Source organism: Mustela nivalis (assembly GCF_964662115.1).
Source record: "Mustela nivalis genome assembly, chromosome: 2".
NCBI lineage: Eukaryota > Metazoa > Chordata > Mammalia > Carnivora > Mustelidae > Mustela > Mustela nivalis.
The window spans coordinates 110,346,739-110,362,170 of record NC_139021.1 but is presented as its reverse complement, the minus strand read 5'-3'; the positions used below and the strand labels follow the sequence as shown (position 1 = coordinate 110,362,170).

The 15,432-nt window shown below is 38.5% G+C and overlaps 1 protein-coding gene and 1 long non-coding RNA gene across 10 annotated transcripts in view; one reads left to right on the top strand and one right to left on the bottom strand.

Annotated features, from left to right (window-relative positions):
* The window catches only part of LOC309859831 (lipase member K-like), a 596,159-nt gene that overhangs the window by 153,430 nt on the left and 427,297 nt on the right, over positions 1-15,432 (bottom strand). The gene's annotated exons all lie outside the window — the stretch shown is intronic.
* LOC309859868 overlaps positions 1-15,432 on the top strand; it is a 79,160-nt gene that overhangs the window by 4,423 nt on the left and 59,305 nt on the right. For 7 of the 9 annotated variants that reach the window (XR_014308981.1, XR_014308982.1, XR_014308983.1 and 4 more), the window contains exon 5: positions 10,195-10,311. This is a non-coding gene — a long non-coding RNA (uncharacterized lncRNA). Of the gene's footprint in view, positions 1-10,194; positions 10,312-12,357; positions 13,806-15,432 lie in introns of those variants that run through there. The other 2 variants (XR_014308988.1, XR_014308989.1) reach the window with 1 other exon arrangement.

Below are 15,432 nucleotides of genomic sequence, written 5' to 3'. Positions count from 1 at the left end.
GCTCTGGAGTCAACAGATTTTAATTGTGATATCAGCTGTAGTCACCGTGTTATACATGAGATCCTCAGACCTTCGTTTTATAGCTAAGTGTGCCTTTTTACCAAGACTTCATTTCTATCATTGAAGAATATTCCACTGTGTAGAAGGACCCGAGTTCTGTTCATCCATTTACTGGTTAACAGAGGTCTGGCTTGTTTCTTCTTTACCGCTGTTGGGTAGTGAGGCCCTGAACATTCATGTGCAAATTTTGATAGAATACATGTCTTTGGTTCTTCTGGGTATTTACTGAGAAGTGAAAATGCTGGATCATGCATTAGTTGTAGTTTTAAATTACCACCGAACCACCTGTTTTTCATAATGTGCACAATTTTATATTTCCACCAGCAATGCATGAAGGTTAGTTTCCCCTCTTTATTGACAGCACTTGATGTCATATTATAGCCATCATAGTGGATATGAAGTAGCATGTCATTGTGGTTTTGATTTGCTTTTCCCTAATGTCTAATGAGTACCTTTTCGAGTGCTTGTTGGATATTTGTGTATCTGCTTCGCAGACATGTCCATTCAAATCCTTGGCCTGTTTTTAATTGGATTTATTGAAGAGTATTTTGGGTAATAGATTTTTATCACATATGTGGTTTTCAAATATTTCTTCCTATTCTGTGAGTTGTCTCTTCATTCTCTTGAAAGTATATCCTTTGATTCACAAAAGGATCTCTTTTCCTTTGTTGTGTTTGCCTTTGAGGTCATATCTAAGAATCTGTTGTCATTCTAAGATCATGAAGATTCACTCGTGTATTTTTCCTAAGAGTGTTATTGTTTCTAGCTCTCACATTTAGGTCTTTGATCTATTTAGAGTTAATTTTTGTATATGATATGAGGAAGGGGTCCATTTTCATTCATTTGCATGTGGATATTCAGTTCCAATACCATTTGTTGAAGAGACTCTTTTTTTCTCCCATTGAATGATCTTGGCACCCTTGTTGAGCGTCAGTTGACCATAGGTGTATGGGTTTGTTTCTGGACTCCCACTTCTGTTCATTTGTGGAGATGATAATATTCATATGTGGATATTATCATGCTGGTTCCTTGTGTTTGATACTGTCGCTTTATAGCAAGTTTGAAGTCAGGAATATAAGTTCTCCAGTTTGTTCTACTGAACAAATTCTTCTTGACAAACTTGTCAGGATTGTTTTCGCTGCCTTTTTTTTTTTTTAAAAGATTTATTTATTTATTTGAGAAAGAGCAAGAGAGAGCACACACAAGCAGGAGGGGCAGGGAAAAGAAGAATTTCTAGCAGATCTCTTGCTGACCCCAACATGGGGCTTGATCTGACGACCCCGAAATCGCGACCTGAGCTGAAATCGAGTGCTGGATGCTTAACTAACTGATCCACGCAGGTGGCCCTGTGTTGAGAATTTAATATTGTGTTTAAGATCTATCCAAATTGGTTACTTCATTCCTTTTAATATTCTGTTATGACAGCATACATTTTAGTTGTCTGTTTCTTATGTCATTTCTGTTTATCATTATTATGAATAATTGTGCAGTGACCATCTTTTACATTTTCTCTCCCTGTAGAAGAACAAGCATTTCAAGTATTCTGTAGTGTACACGCATGATACATATTGTTGGGTCAGAGAGACTAAGCATTTCCAGTGTCACTTTATGCTGCCAAATTGGTCTAAGTGACCATACGACTCCCACCAGCTGTTAGGTGACAGAACAGCTTTCTTTGTCTCCTTGTTCACAGTTGATACCGTTATTTCAAAATTATGGCCAGTCTGATGAAAGATGAAAACCCTATTGTTTTGATTTGTATTTCTCTGATTTTGGATAGGATTGGGCCTTTCACTTTTCTTCTGTGAAATGTTGATTTATATGTTTTGTATAGTTTTACATACCTTTCCATTAATTTTGTTCTGTATTTCTTACTGATTGATAAATATCCTTTATGAGTGTTGTATAGTAATCTTTGTTCTATTCATTGTAAATATGTTCTCCAGAGTTTGTCTTATTTTTTCACTTTGTGGCATCATTGGTAATATGAAAGTTTTACATGTTGATGTGGTCAGATTTGTGAATCTTTTTTCGATGGTTTTCTTTTGTTTTTTGGTGTTTTGTTTTGTTTGTTTCAGTTCTCTTATCCTTCAGTGTATTCCCATTGTGGCACATAGTCACATTCCTGTGTCTTAAGCTTAGCAGGTATTTCCTCTCTGAGGTATACCATCAAATTGAGACACAATTTGATTGATTTCTTTCATTTGCTCTTTGTTTTTAGGGTTTTGTTTTCATTTGGATTATTGTTTTTGTATAAGTATTAAAAATATTTAAAGTATAAGTATTAAAAATATTTAAATTTTTCTAAAGATGGATTGTGAATATAAATTTAGCAAAGCATATTCAGAGATCAGTCTGGCTTCTCTCTGTCCCCTTATGCTACTCCTGCTCTTACCCAATGTGGGTAGCCATTTTTTAAAGTTTTTATTTTTTATTTTACTCATTTATTCTTTTTAAATATTTTTATTTATTTATTTGTCAGACAGAGGGGGGTGGGGGGGGATGCAGGCCCCCTGCTGAGTAGAGAGCCTGATGTGGGGCTCCATCTCATGACCCCGAGATCATGACCCAAGCTGAAGGTCAAGGCTCAACCCACTGAACCACCAGGCGCCCCTAAGTTTTTATTTTAATTCCAGTGAAATCAACATACAATTTCATATTAATTTTAGATATGCAATATAGTGATTCTCATTTTGTTATTTTTAATATAAGAAGGCCCATATGTAGCTCTTTGTCATATTGTACTTGATTTTCACTTAAACTTTGTGGGTTTTCTTTTTTTAAAGAGTCTATTTATTTGACAGACAGTGAGAGAGGGAACACAAGTAGGGAGAGTGCAGGAGGGAGAAGCAGGTTTCCTGCAGAGTGGGGAGGGATGCTGGTATGATCCCAGGAACATGACCCAAGCTGAAGGCAGACACTTAATGACTGAGCCATCTAGGCACCCAGTTCTTTTTTTGTTGTTGTTTTTTGTGGGTTTTTTTTTTTTTTTTTTTTGCTGGTTTTGCTTTTTAAGATTTTATTTATTCATTTGAGACAAAGAATACAGAGAGAGAGCCTGAGCGGTTGGGGAGGCACAGGGAGAGGGAGAAGCAGGTGTGCTGACTCTGGCTGGATCCCAGGACCTGAAGGCAGATGCTTAACCATTTGAGCCACTGAGGCGCCGCTAACTTAAACTTTGTCACTTAATAATGTACTATGGAGTTCACTCTGTAGTGCCACAAAGAGATATTCCTCAGTTCCTTTTCCAGTTGCTTAGCACTTCATGGTGTGAGTATAACATAACACATTCCACGAGTTCATTAGTAATCAATATTTGGGGTTTTTTTAGTCTTTTGCAAATATAAATAGTGATATAACCTCTTCTTTCTTTGATCAGTGTGCCCTTGTGGCTGGTCCCCAGAAGTGGGATTTCTGGGTTAAATGGTAAATTCATGTATAATTTAGCTAACTATTGCCGTATTTCACTTAATGGTGGTTAATCTTTTTTGATTTTTGAACAGGATATGAGGATGCTTTTATGCATATAACAAATTAAGTATGTGTGGTTATTCTTTTGGATTTCTGCCAGTCCAATAGGAGGGAAATAGTTCAATATACTTTTTTTTAATATTTTTCTTTTTAAAGGGTAAGCTTGATCTTCTAAGTTTAGTACCATTTGCATTTCTCTTCCTGTGAGTTTTCTCTTCACAGTTTTTGCCCATATTTAGAGGGCTATTGTTTTTTTCCTTTTTAGAAATTCTTTATATAGGGACCCTAACCCTTGCTTTGTCATGTAAGTTGCAGACACTTAATTCTAGGTTGTCATTTTTCTTTTGATTTTGGTTTTTCTTTTATTTTGTAGAGGACTTGATTGGTTGGTTGTTTATAATTTTATGTGGTCAGGTCTGTCTGTATTTTATTTTATTGCATCTAGATTTTTAAATGTCTGATGCTCTAGTGACTGAACTATGTGAGCTCTGCATCTGAATTTTTAGTCATAGTTAGGAAAGTTTTATTCTTTCTTAAGTTATGGGGGAACTCACCCATGTTTTCTTCTAGTAATTACGTAACTCTTACTTTTTATTATTATTATTTTTTTACATTTAAGCTTGACCAGTCTATTTGCAGGACATGGAAAAAGGAGTAACCAAACAAAACTGGGAAGAAAAACCTCCCATCACATACTAATTATTCTTGAAGGCATACCTTGATATTTTGATAGGAGGGTGGAAATTCAGGGAATGGCAACACTTTCTTGAATTTTTCCTATCATAATGAAAAAAGACCTTTTCAAGAGAAATTCAGAACTAAACCTGATTCTTATTTAGGAAGTAAGCCCTGTGTTGGGTTAAGTCAACTGCTAGAAGGTGTGAGTGGCTCCTTGTGCAGCATCTGGTCAGGAGAGATGGGGATCACAAAAAAGGAGCCTTAGGTATTCCAGCCCAGGTGTGAGGTTGAGGATGGGAGCTTTGTGGTGTGGATGTGGTGTGGGAGGAGATGATTGCTGGGAGGGACTGAGGGGTGGAACTGGATTAGGGGTATAGTGCTTGGATAGACTGAATTTAACATGGCCATTTGGGGAAAGAAGATAATCATTGAAAGGTAAAATGGGGATACAAATTGGATATACTCACTGTCTTAGAGGAAACAGATTGCCCTCTACAGAAAAGGAATCAATAGAGAGTATTCTCAAGAATAAATTACATTATTGGGATTGGGGGATGCCATCAGTAAACATACAGGCATAAAGAAATAAGAAAACAGGAAGGAAACTGGTGTAGATAGAGTCTTTTTGTTTGTTTGTTTTTAAAGTAATGTCTACACCCAGCATGGGACTCAAACACATGACCCTGAGATCAACAATCCCATGCTATACCACGTGAGCCAGCCAGGTGTCCCACGTGGAGTCTTAAGATGCCTATAAACCAAATGCAGTATATGGGAGTGTTTATTCTTGATTTGGACAAACTATAAAAAATACATTTATGAGACAATCACAGAAGTGTGAACATTGCATGGATATTTGATAATATTAAGGAATTCATTATTTGCTTGGTTTTTAAAGGTGTTACTGACATTGTGGTTATGTTCTAAAAAATGTTTTTATGCTTTAGATCTACATCATAAGACATTTCCAGATGAAATGATATGATGTCTGGAAGTTTGCTTTAAAACAATCTGTTTCTCATTATGTTGGGAGTAGAGATGAAATAAAATTGGCCATGGGATTTAAGATGAAATATGGATAGGTTGGCTGAGAGATCTTTGGGGGGCTCCACTACTTTCTCAATTTTGGGGCTTGAAAACGTTTTAAAAAGTCATTTTTAAAAATCTTTTATTTATTTATTTAAGAGAGTCTGAGAGAGAGCATGAGCCTGGGGGAGGGGCAGAGGGAGAAGCTGTGATAAAAACTGTTACACATCCCTGAGGTCCAACACAAAGAGGGAAGGGTGGTAACAAAGGCAAAAATGTACTTTGTAGCAGAGCATCATGAGAAGGATTTCTGTGTATTAGGGCTTGGTGTTTGGTATGAGATACTGACAAACTGGGGTCAAGCCCACCTGAGTTCAAATCCCACTTCCACTGTTTGCAGGGAGAGGGAGAATGTGCACACACAATTTATTCTCTGCATCCTTGATATATTGTCGATTTTGTAGTATTTTTGCAGGAATTGTGATGTCATATGTAAAGTGAGAGTTTGCCCTACTTTCTGTTTGTGAACTGCTCTAATACTTATTGCCAACTTTTTTTTTTTTAAGAGAGAACTTTTTCACAATTTTTACTACAATGCTAAGTAATATGGGCATAAGCGCCATCTATAGGTGAAATAGAGTCAATCCTTGGATTAAGAGAAACTGAAAGCAAATCTCCAAATCTACATTCTAGTGTTAAATTTGGGTAATGCGATAATTCCTACAAAATTTCTTTGTTAAAATAGATGGTGAATGTGAAAATATTTTAAATAGGAGTGAGTGTTTTTCTCACTCACTGCATGTCTGTGCGCTTTATGGAATTAATTTCATAGAACGGTTAGATTTTCGAGCTATAACAACAAAACACTGCAGTGGTTGAGACCATTTTGACATAGCCGTAAGGCATATTTATGTGTTAATGGTATAGCTTTATGGACATGGGCATAATCTGAAATATCTAATATTATTAGGTCATTTAAAGATCAATTTTGACCTAAAAGAATTTTTAGAGCTGCAGTAACCAAGTGTAGGTTGCAGTAAATGGAAATGATCAGTGCTCTTTAGACAATGCAGACATCTGCGTTTCCATCAAGGCATCTTGTAGCTAAAAACTGGAATGTCATTAATATCAACTCTAGGCACAAGGTTACTATTCAGATTATAAGAGTACTGAGTTAATTTTGTAAACAGGATTCTTTTTTTCTCTATTATTGCAACTGTCTCTTTTGTTTCGTGTCTGGAATAGAGTATAAAAGTCAGTGAGCTGAGCCACATTATAAGATATGAGAATTGTTTCTAATAAGAGATATTACTTACCAGATTTAATGGAATGAAAGATCCCAAGATGCAGACGCAATTTAGAATCGTGATTTTCTGATTATAAAGCAGAGCGAAATGGAAGCGAATCAGGGACAACACAACAAAACACGGTCTGTTTAACAGACTTAAAGCAGTGATTTTCAAAGTGTGGATTCCTGATCAACAATATCACTATCTCCCAGGAACTTTAGGGAATGCAAGCACTGAGACTTGCCTCAGACAGACTGAATCAGGAGCGCTGGGGGTTAACCCTAGCAATATGTGTTGGAACAAGCTTTCCGGTGATTCTGGTGTTTGTTAAAAGCTGACATGAGGAGACTATTCTCCCAGACATGGTCTGCACATCTCAGATCAGTTTTTGTTTCGGATTCTTTTCAAGGATGCTTGCATAGCCTTAGAAAACAGAGTTAGTATCTCTGGTAGGATATGGGGCAGGTTTGTTGCGGACCAGTATAATAAAGACAGTGTCCCTCTCTGGAGCAGGGACTGGATAGGTTGTCTAGCAGTCCCCTTCTTAAGATTGGGGGTTCCCTATGCTTGGGGTTCCTCTTTATGTCATAGACCCATTCTCTATGGGCAACATTGACCTGGGTCAGCTTTCACATCTTCCCAGGGCTGGAGACCAAGGGCAAGGTGGAGGTCGTGAGGTCTGCTGTGCTATGAGTAACACAGTCCTTTGTCTCTGACTTGGGAATTTCTTATCTTTTCCCAGCATTGATGACCTTGTGGCAGGCTAACTTGCTACCTTTAAGACCCTCTCCATCCTTGATGGTGTAGAGCTTGTGAACCAGATGCTCAAATAAATGGCATCTCTTTCATTTTGATCCATTCTCTGCTCTGGTGTCACTTCCCACATGGGACTCTCTTGGTTGCTATGTTTAACATAGTACCTTGTGTCCTTCCTACTCCCACACCTGCTATATCTTTATTATCAGTGATTACTATGACCTGATACCATAATATACATCTGTTTATAATTCATTACCAAGTTTTACCATGAAAATGTAAGTTTTATTGTCTTTTGTTCCTGCCCCTAGAACAGTGTTGAGCTCTGTAATTTTTTATTGAACATAAATATTTGTTAAGTGAATATGAATATTACATATTGTATGTAACTTAGGCTTATTGAATGAATATAAATATTTTCCACAAGCAGTACAGGTTTCATAGACCAAGAAGCTTTTAAAAAAATTAACCTAATAGATCCATTTTGGCCTGTTTGATAAATTCAGCCACATTTTGTGATGAGATGCTTCAAAATGAACGTTTGAAACACGGAATCTTAAGGTCACTAGAAAGGGTATATTAATGCTTAGATAATTAAAATTGTTTGGCAGAATATTTATTCAAGGGAAAGTAATTATTTCTGACTTGTGCCTGTGTCTTTGCACACATATTCTAAGGAGTATAGGTGTGTATAAATATATGCATTATAAGTACATGTATATTATACAAAGTTTATTATGTAAAAACAGATATACACATATACAATATATAACATGCATTTGTAAATATACTCAGATATATATTTTTAGACATACATAGAATGTGCATATATTCTTCCGTGTTCCATAAGCTGATCTAATGTGCAGGTAAGGAGATAAGGATTCACAAACAGAGCCACTCAATTCTCTTCTGTACTTAGTGGGGACTGACCTCGCTACAGTGACACAAATCGCACAACACAATGATGGTAAGCGAGGTGGTCTGGTGCTCTTGAATCTACTGGAATCCACGAATTGTATTCACTTTGATAAAAAGTAGTGAATTGCTGGGGAGACCTTGAATTGAGGAACTTCAAAAAAGTGTTAATGCTTCTCTTAAAAGCTGAGCTCACAGATATGGCAAGATAAGGAGCCTTGGTTTGGAGAGCCAACTGGGTGATACGATAGAGGAGAAGCTGGGAAGAATGAGCAGGCAAACCAAATGAAAGCAGGAAAAAGAAAGAAGTTTCCAAATGTTTTTCAGTCTTGGAAATACATCTTGAAATAATTACATAAGAATGTCTAAATTCAGGGGCGCTTGGGTGGCTCAGTGGGTTAAGCCTCTGCCTTCAGCTCGGGTCATGATCCCAGGGGCCTGGGATCGAGTCCCGCATGGGGCTCTCTGCTCAGCGGGGAGCCTCCTTCTCCTCATCTCTCTGTCTCTCTGCCTATTTGTGATCTCTCTCTCTGTCAAATAAATAAATAAATAATAAAATCTTAAAAAAAAAAGAATGTCTAAATTCAGAGAGAGATAATTCATTAAGAAATGTAAAATGTGAGTAACTATTAAAACAAAATAATCAGATGGAGGCCAGCTGGTTCCTAAGACTGAGTCTAATTTGGCTTCATAATTGTGCAGAAACTTCAGTTTTCTGTTTGTTTATTTTTTTTTAAAGATTTTATTATTTATTTGACAGACAGAGGTCACAAGTAGGCAGAGAGGCAGGCATAGAGAGGAGGAAGCAGGTTCCCTGCGGAGAAGACAGCCTGATGCAGGGCTGGGTCTCAGGACCCTGGGATCATGACCTGAGCCGAAGGTAGAGGCTTTAACCCACTGAGCCACCCAGGCGCCCCGAGTTTTCTGTTTTTATTATTATGACTTCATCAGTTTACTTAAAGATTATCAGGTTTTGAAGAAAGGATTTATGCTAACCAAAATCACAGAAAAGACCCGATATGCCAGAATATCAATGCTTTATGTGTACAGAGAACTTACCTGTTATGTAATAGATCCAGCACTTACCGTGGCTGCTCTATGAGCTTCTCACTTAGTAGTGAGTCTGTCTTGCAGGAGCTTTTGTTGTTGCTGTTGTTGTTTGTTTTTTTCAAATTAACATATACTATAATATTTGTTTCAGGGATACAGGTCTGTGAATCGTCAGTCTTACACAGTTAACAGCACTCACCATAGCATATGCCCTCCCCAGTGTCCGCCCCCAGCCACCCCATCCCTCCCACCCACCTCCATTCCAGCAACCCTCAGTTTGTTTCCTGATGTTAAGAGTCTCTTATGGATTGTCTCCCTCTCTGGTTTCATCTTGTTTCATTTTTCCCTCCCTTCCCCTATAATCCTCTGTCTTGTTTCTCAAATTCCTCTTATCAGTGAAATCATGTGATAATTGTCTTTCTCTGATTGACCAGTTTCACTTAGCATAACACCCTCTAGTTCCATCCACATCTTTGTAAATGGCAAGATTTGGGGGTTTTGATGTCTGCACGGTATTCCATTGTATATATATATACACCGCGTCTTCTTTATCCATTCATCTGTTGATGGACATCTGGGCTCTTTCCATAGTTTGGCTATTGTGGCCTTTTCTGAGATAAACGTTCAGGTGCCTGTGCCCCTTTGGATCACTACGTTTGTGTCTTTAGGGTAAATATCCAGTAGTGCATTTGCTGAGTCATAGGGTAGCTCTATTTTTAACTTTTTTGAGGAGACTCCCTATCATTTTCCAGAGTGGCTGTACCAGCTTGCACTCCCACCGACAGTGTAGGAGGGTTCCCCTTTCTCTGCTTCCTCATCAACATCTGTCGTTTCCTCACTTGTTAATTTTACCCATTCCAACTGGTGCGAGGTGGTATCTCACTGTGATTTTGATTTGCATTTCCCTTTCAGGAGCTTTTAAAAAATATATTATTATTATTTTATGTAGGCTGTGTGCCTAGTGTGGAGCCAAATGCCAGGCTTGGACTCACAAACCTGAGATCAAGAGTTGGACACCCAACCAACTGAGCAACCCAGGTGCCCCAGTAGTTGTTCTACATTGAAGGTAAATTACTGTAAGAAGTTTGTCTGGGACATAAGAGCCAAGGAAAATGATCTTAATAGTGCCTTGGAGCTATCAAAATATTAATAAGTAATATTGATTGTGTGGTACCAGGGATCATACACTAGCTATATTAGAATGTCTGGCATAGAGAGGGTGTGCAATAGATATTTGTTCAATAAGTGAATACAGATATCATCACGACTCCATGAATTACATACTTTCATTATTTCCACTGGAGGAAACTGAGTCTTGGGAAGAGAACACCTTTTCCCATAAAATACATCATTGATCTATACTTGAACTCCAGTCAAGCTGATGTCTTAGTTCATGTTTACAATTTTATTACCCTGCTTGAAAATGTATATATCCTTCTCTACCTGGAAAGGGACTAGAATATACTCATATTTATATATATATATACTCATATATATCCCTACTTACTGTAGGGACCTTATCACAACATCAGTGTGTTAGGATGCCTAAATTGTTTTATAATTTATTTGAGCTTTTGATTTAATATTCGTGATGAGGTTTTGGACTTACTGTTATTATCGGCAGCCTATTTGAAAACTACTTTGTAGGGTGGCTTATTTGAGCGGATAGCTCATCTCATCTGTATTTATGTGTGTGTGTGTGTTGCTTTCAAAAGAAAATTCTAGAATGGCATCTTACTTGTAGCCTTTAAATGCTTTTCCCTGTTGACTTGGGTCTTATGGCTTTTACGGTCTCTGAGTTGGCCATGTTGAAATAGGGCAAAGCAGGTGAGGTTTGTATCTGGAGGTTCAAATCCCTTTCCGTACCTTCAATGTCTTGCTCTCTTGACTATTTCCTGGCTCCACTTATTTCTCATCTTTAAAAAAAATATTTTATTTATGTAATTGAGAGAGAGTGAGAAAGAGTGAGCGTGAGCAAGGAGAGGGGCAGAAGGGGAGGGAGAGAATCCCAAGCGGACTCCTAGCTGAGTGTGGAGCCTGACACACGGGGCTTGATCTCACAACCCTGAGCTCATGACCCGGAGATCATGACCTGAGCCAAAACTAAGAGTTTAACCGACTGAGCCACCCAGGCTCCACTTTTCTTTCTCATCCTAATGTGTACCCAGCTACTGCTAGTTTACTTCACATTTTCAGAGAAAGATGACATTCAGCTGGCATTTTTCTCTCACCAGATATGTGTGTCAAGCTTAGGAGCTCAGATACCCAGTGTGACCCTGAATGAGGCTTCACAAAATCCTCAGCAGTTCCCTCATTCCTTCCCTCAGATAACTCTATCCCTCAGGTAACTCTAGCAGCATAACAGAGCTGTTTATGTCAGCTTTGTGCAGCAAAAAGAGAAGAACCCTTGGAGTAGGGTATGTGGCTTTCAGCCCTGATGGTGCCTATTGTATGATGTTTATTAAAGGACTCATCCTGTGAACTCCAGTAGCCTCACTGGGAGAATGTTGGGATTAAAGTGGGTAGTTGCTTAGATCTTTTAATTTTAAAATACCATGATGTTTAAAAACGGGAATCACATTATTTCTGGTAAGTTGTCAATGACAACACGCTTATCTGTTTCTTTATATTGGTCTTCATGCAAGTTATGCGCAGAACATAGACACCTATTTGCAACCCCCAAATAGGTAGAATTTTGGAGGGGAATGTGAGGAACAATATGAAGGTGCAAGTTGAGAGGTGTATTGGAGGCATAAGGAAGAGATGATTTGACTAGAAGGAAGGCTACTGGTTAAAGTAGATGGGGAAGAGAGAGTATTGATAAGTAACTCTAGACTTAGAAGGACTTGGTATGGCAGGTTGGAGAATTTGAATTTAAGAAATTGAAGAATGGAGAGGATCTTAGGAATCTATTTGGAATATTAAGCAGAGAGACTAGAGAAAGGAAGACCATTTCAGTTGCTACTGCAACAGTTCAAGCATTATGTGTTCATAGATATGGTGGAGAAGGAGATGAAGAGCTAATATTTGTTTAAAAAATGACAGAGAAATGAATATGAACACCTGATATATTTTTATCTTAAAGATTTTATTTATCTATCTATCTATTTAGAGAGTGTGGAAGGGGGAAGGGGCAGAAGGAGAAGGAGAGAATCTCCGGGAGATTTCTGCAAGGAGTGCAAAGCCAGATGCAGAACTCAACATCATGATCCTGAGATCATCACCTGAGCTGAAACCAAGAGTTGGACACATAACTGACTGAGCCACCCAGGCACTCCATGATGCAGTTAAAAAAAAAAAATGCCTAGCTCTCTTCCTTGAAACAAAACTCAAAACAATGACCAACCCAGTAACAATGATCACCGTCACTAGTAGTATATGGTTCCTTCCTAAAAGGAGCAGGACTTCTTGGAAAAATAATTGATTCCAGAGCAGGGAAGGCAAATGCACAAGAGGACAGTTAGGTCACAAGGACACCAGAGCCATTCATAGAGGCTCTCACAAGCAATAGAAGGGAATCATTTATATATCACTTAGACTAAAAATTGCCTTGCCTTGAAACACATCAAATACGCAAAGGATCACAAATGGATTATGATACTAAAAGAAGGAAAATTAATTTTGGAAATTGAAAGAAGGAAAGAGTCATATATTTTGGGCAGCCAAATAGTACATGAAGAAACTTTTCTCCTGTGGAAATATCCCAGCTAAGAAATAAAGAAAAAGTGATTCAGCTAGAATATCATCGCTCCCTAAACCCCGAATGAACACCTGAATCCAGATGCTGCAAAGACGTGGCTACCGACATCGTCAGTGATGAGCTGTTCTGTGTTATGATCCTCGTTCTAGAGAAACACAATATCATCTATGAAGTAGCTTTTCCAAAAAAGATATCAATGTGCTCAAGGTTATATATAATTCATAAAAATGGTTCTTGGTAGGGAGGAGGTTCATTTTTTTCCCTTAAGGTGATATTTGGCAATATCTGGAGATATTCTTAGTTGTCACTCATTTGGGTGCATACGCCGCTGATACCTGGTGGGCAGAGGCCAGAGATGCTACTAAATCCTGGGATGCCCAGGATCCTCTGGGCATAATTATCTAGCAAATAGAATGTCCATAGTGCTGCAGTTAGAAATCCTGACTCATGGGAATTGTGAAGTGGAGAGGAACATGTTAAATAATACGACTGGTCTGTAATGAGCAAAATCTCAGTAGTAAGAAATTACAAGCCAAAGACACAGTGTCATTAACAACAATAACCAAAAAATTCAAGAACTAAAAAGAAGGGAGGCGGATGACCTACAGACCTAAACAGATAAAAGGCAGATCAACCAATACAAGGCAAAGAGTTGGGCAGCCTGGGGTGGCTTGGTCATTAGGCATCTGCCTTCGGCTCAGGTCATGATCCCAGGGTCCTGGGATCAAGCCCCACATTGGACTCCCTTCTCCGCGGAGAGCCTGCTTCTCCCTCTCCCACTTCCCCTGCTTGCATTCCCCCCCCCTCACTGTCAAATAAATAAATAAAATCTTTAAAAAAAAAACCCAAAACAACAAAAACAAGGAAAAGAGCTTATTTGGATTCTGATTTAAACAAACTGTATAAAACTTTGACACTTGATGACACATTTGGAAATTTGAACCCTGACTAGAAGTTTAATGATATTAAGAATAGTTTGGATGTGATAATGGTTTTGTTAGGTTACAAAAAAGTGACTTGATCTTCTAGAAATACAATCTGAAATACTCATGGGTGAAAAAGGTAACATCTTAAATTTGCTTCAAGTCAATATGGGAGCAAGGTAATAGCTAGAGAAATGAGTCCTTGAAGATCAGCTGAGAGGCTGACAGTTTGAATTTAGGAATGAGGAACATGAGCAGAGCTTCTGTTGGAACAAATATATTTACTTGTGGCTTTGGCTTTTTAAAATTTTTAAATTTTTTATTTTTTATTAACATATAATGTATTATTAGCCCCAGGGGTACAGGTCTGTGAATTGTCAGGCTTACACACTTCATAGCACTCACCATTGCACGTACCCTCCCCAATGTCCATATCCCCACCACCCTCTCCTTCCCACCCTCCCCCCAGCAACCCTCGGTTTGTTTTGTGAGATTAAGAGTCACTTATGGTTTGTCTCCCTCCTGATCCAACAACTAAAACCAAAGTTGCCCATGTTTTCTAAATGCAGACTAGAAGAAAGGTAGTTAGCTACAAAAGCGCAGGAGACTATACAAGTAGAATGATTGTTGTTTTCTTGAGAAGGATGCCTCCTTAACCTTCTCCACCACCATGAATATTGGTCGTTACTCCCTGAGATTCTCATGTCAGTTTCTTAAAGCCCGCCGTCAAAGTTCATTGAAATAGACTTTCAAACTATCTTTTTAAAGCAATTTCTTATTGCCATCTTTGAAATAAAGGGGGGTAAAACAAACAAGAAGGCTTCAGGCTTTCTAGCAAAGGTTGAGGGATGTGGCAGTGTAATAAAAATCATTAACAGATTTTTGTGAATACTCCCTATGCTTCACCATGAGATGTGGGTACAAGATAGTCTTGATCTCATTTGTATTTTATAGCATGAAACATGTGACCCAAAAAGCTTAATTTATAAAATATGAGGTCACACTATTACAGGGTTGATGGAATTTCTCAGGGGAGGCTGTGCTTACTGGAGAGTCTAGAAATTTGGAGCCGCCATTCTGGGGGGCGAGTGCACCAACTGGCGGCAGTTGTATCTTCTGACTGAAATTTACCAGTGGCAGAGTTTCTGGATCCTGTGGGTGCCAGAATGGTGGCAGTGACGTAAAAAATCGTTTGGCTCGTTGTCCCATGTTCTGTGGTCAAGGTCCAGGGATGGGGGTAGAACAGCAGGAGGGATGCAGGACACACTTTGTACCCCAACTTCCAGAACCATGGCTCCCTATTGCTTGTTGCCCTCTTCCCTCTAGGAAGTGAAAGTGAGCTGACTTTCATTCAGCTGATAGCTTAATTTGTCTTTTCATGGGATTAAATATGCAAAACGGCAAGGAATATCAGCAGCGAACAGAGGGAGAAAATGAGCTTCAGCAAGTAGAAAGCAGTGTACTTGATCTCAAGCATACACCAGAGGGTTCAGTATTCAATCCAACAACGGCCTTTTGGCAACACTCATGACTCATGTCTCACAATCTATGTTGAGTTTAGAAG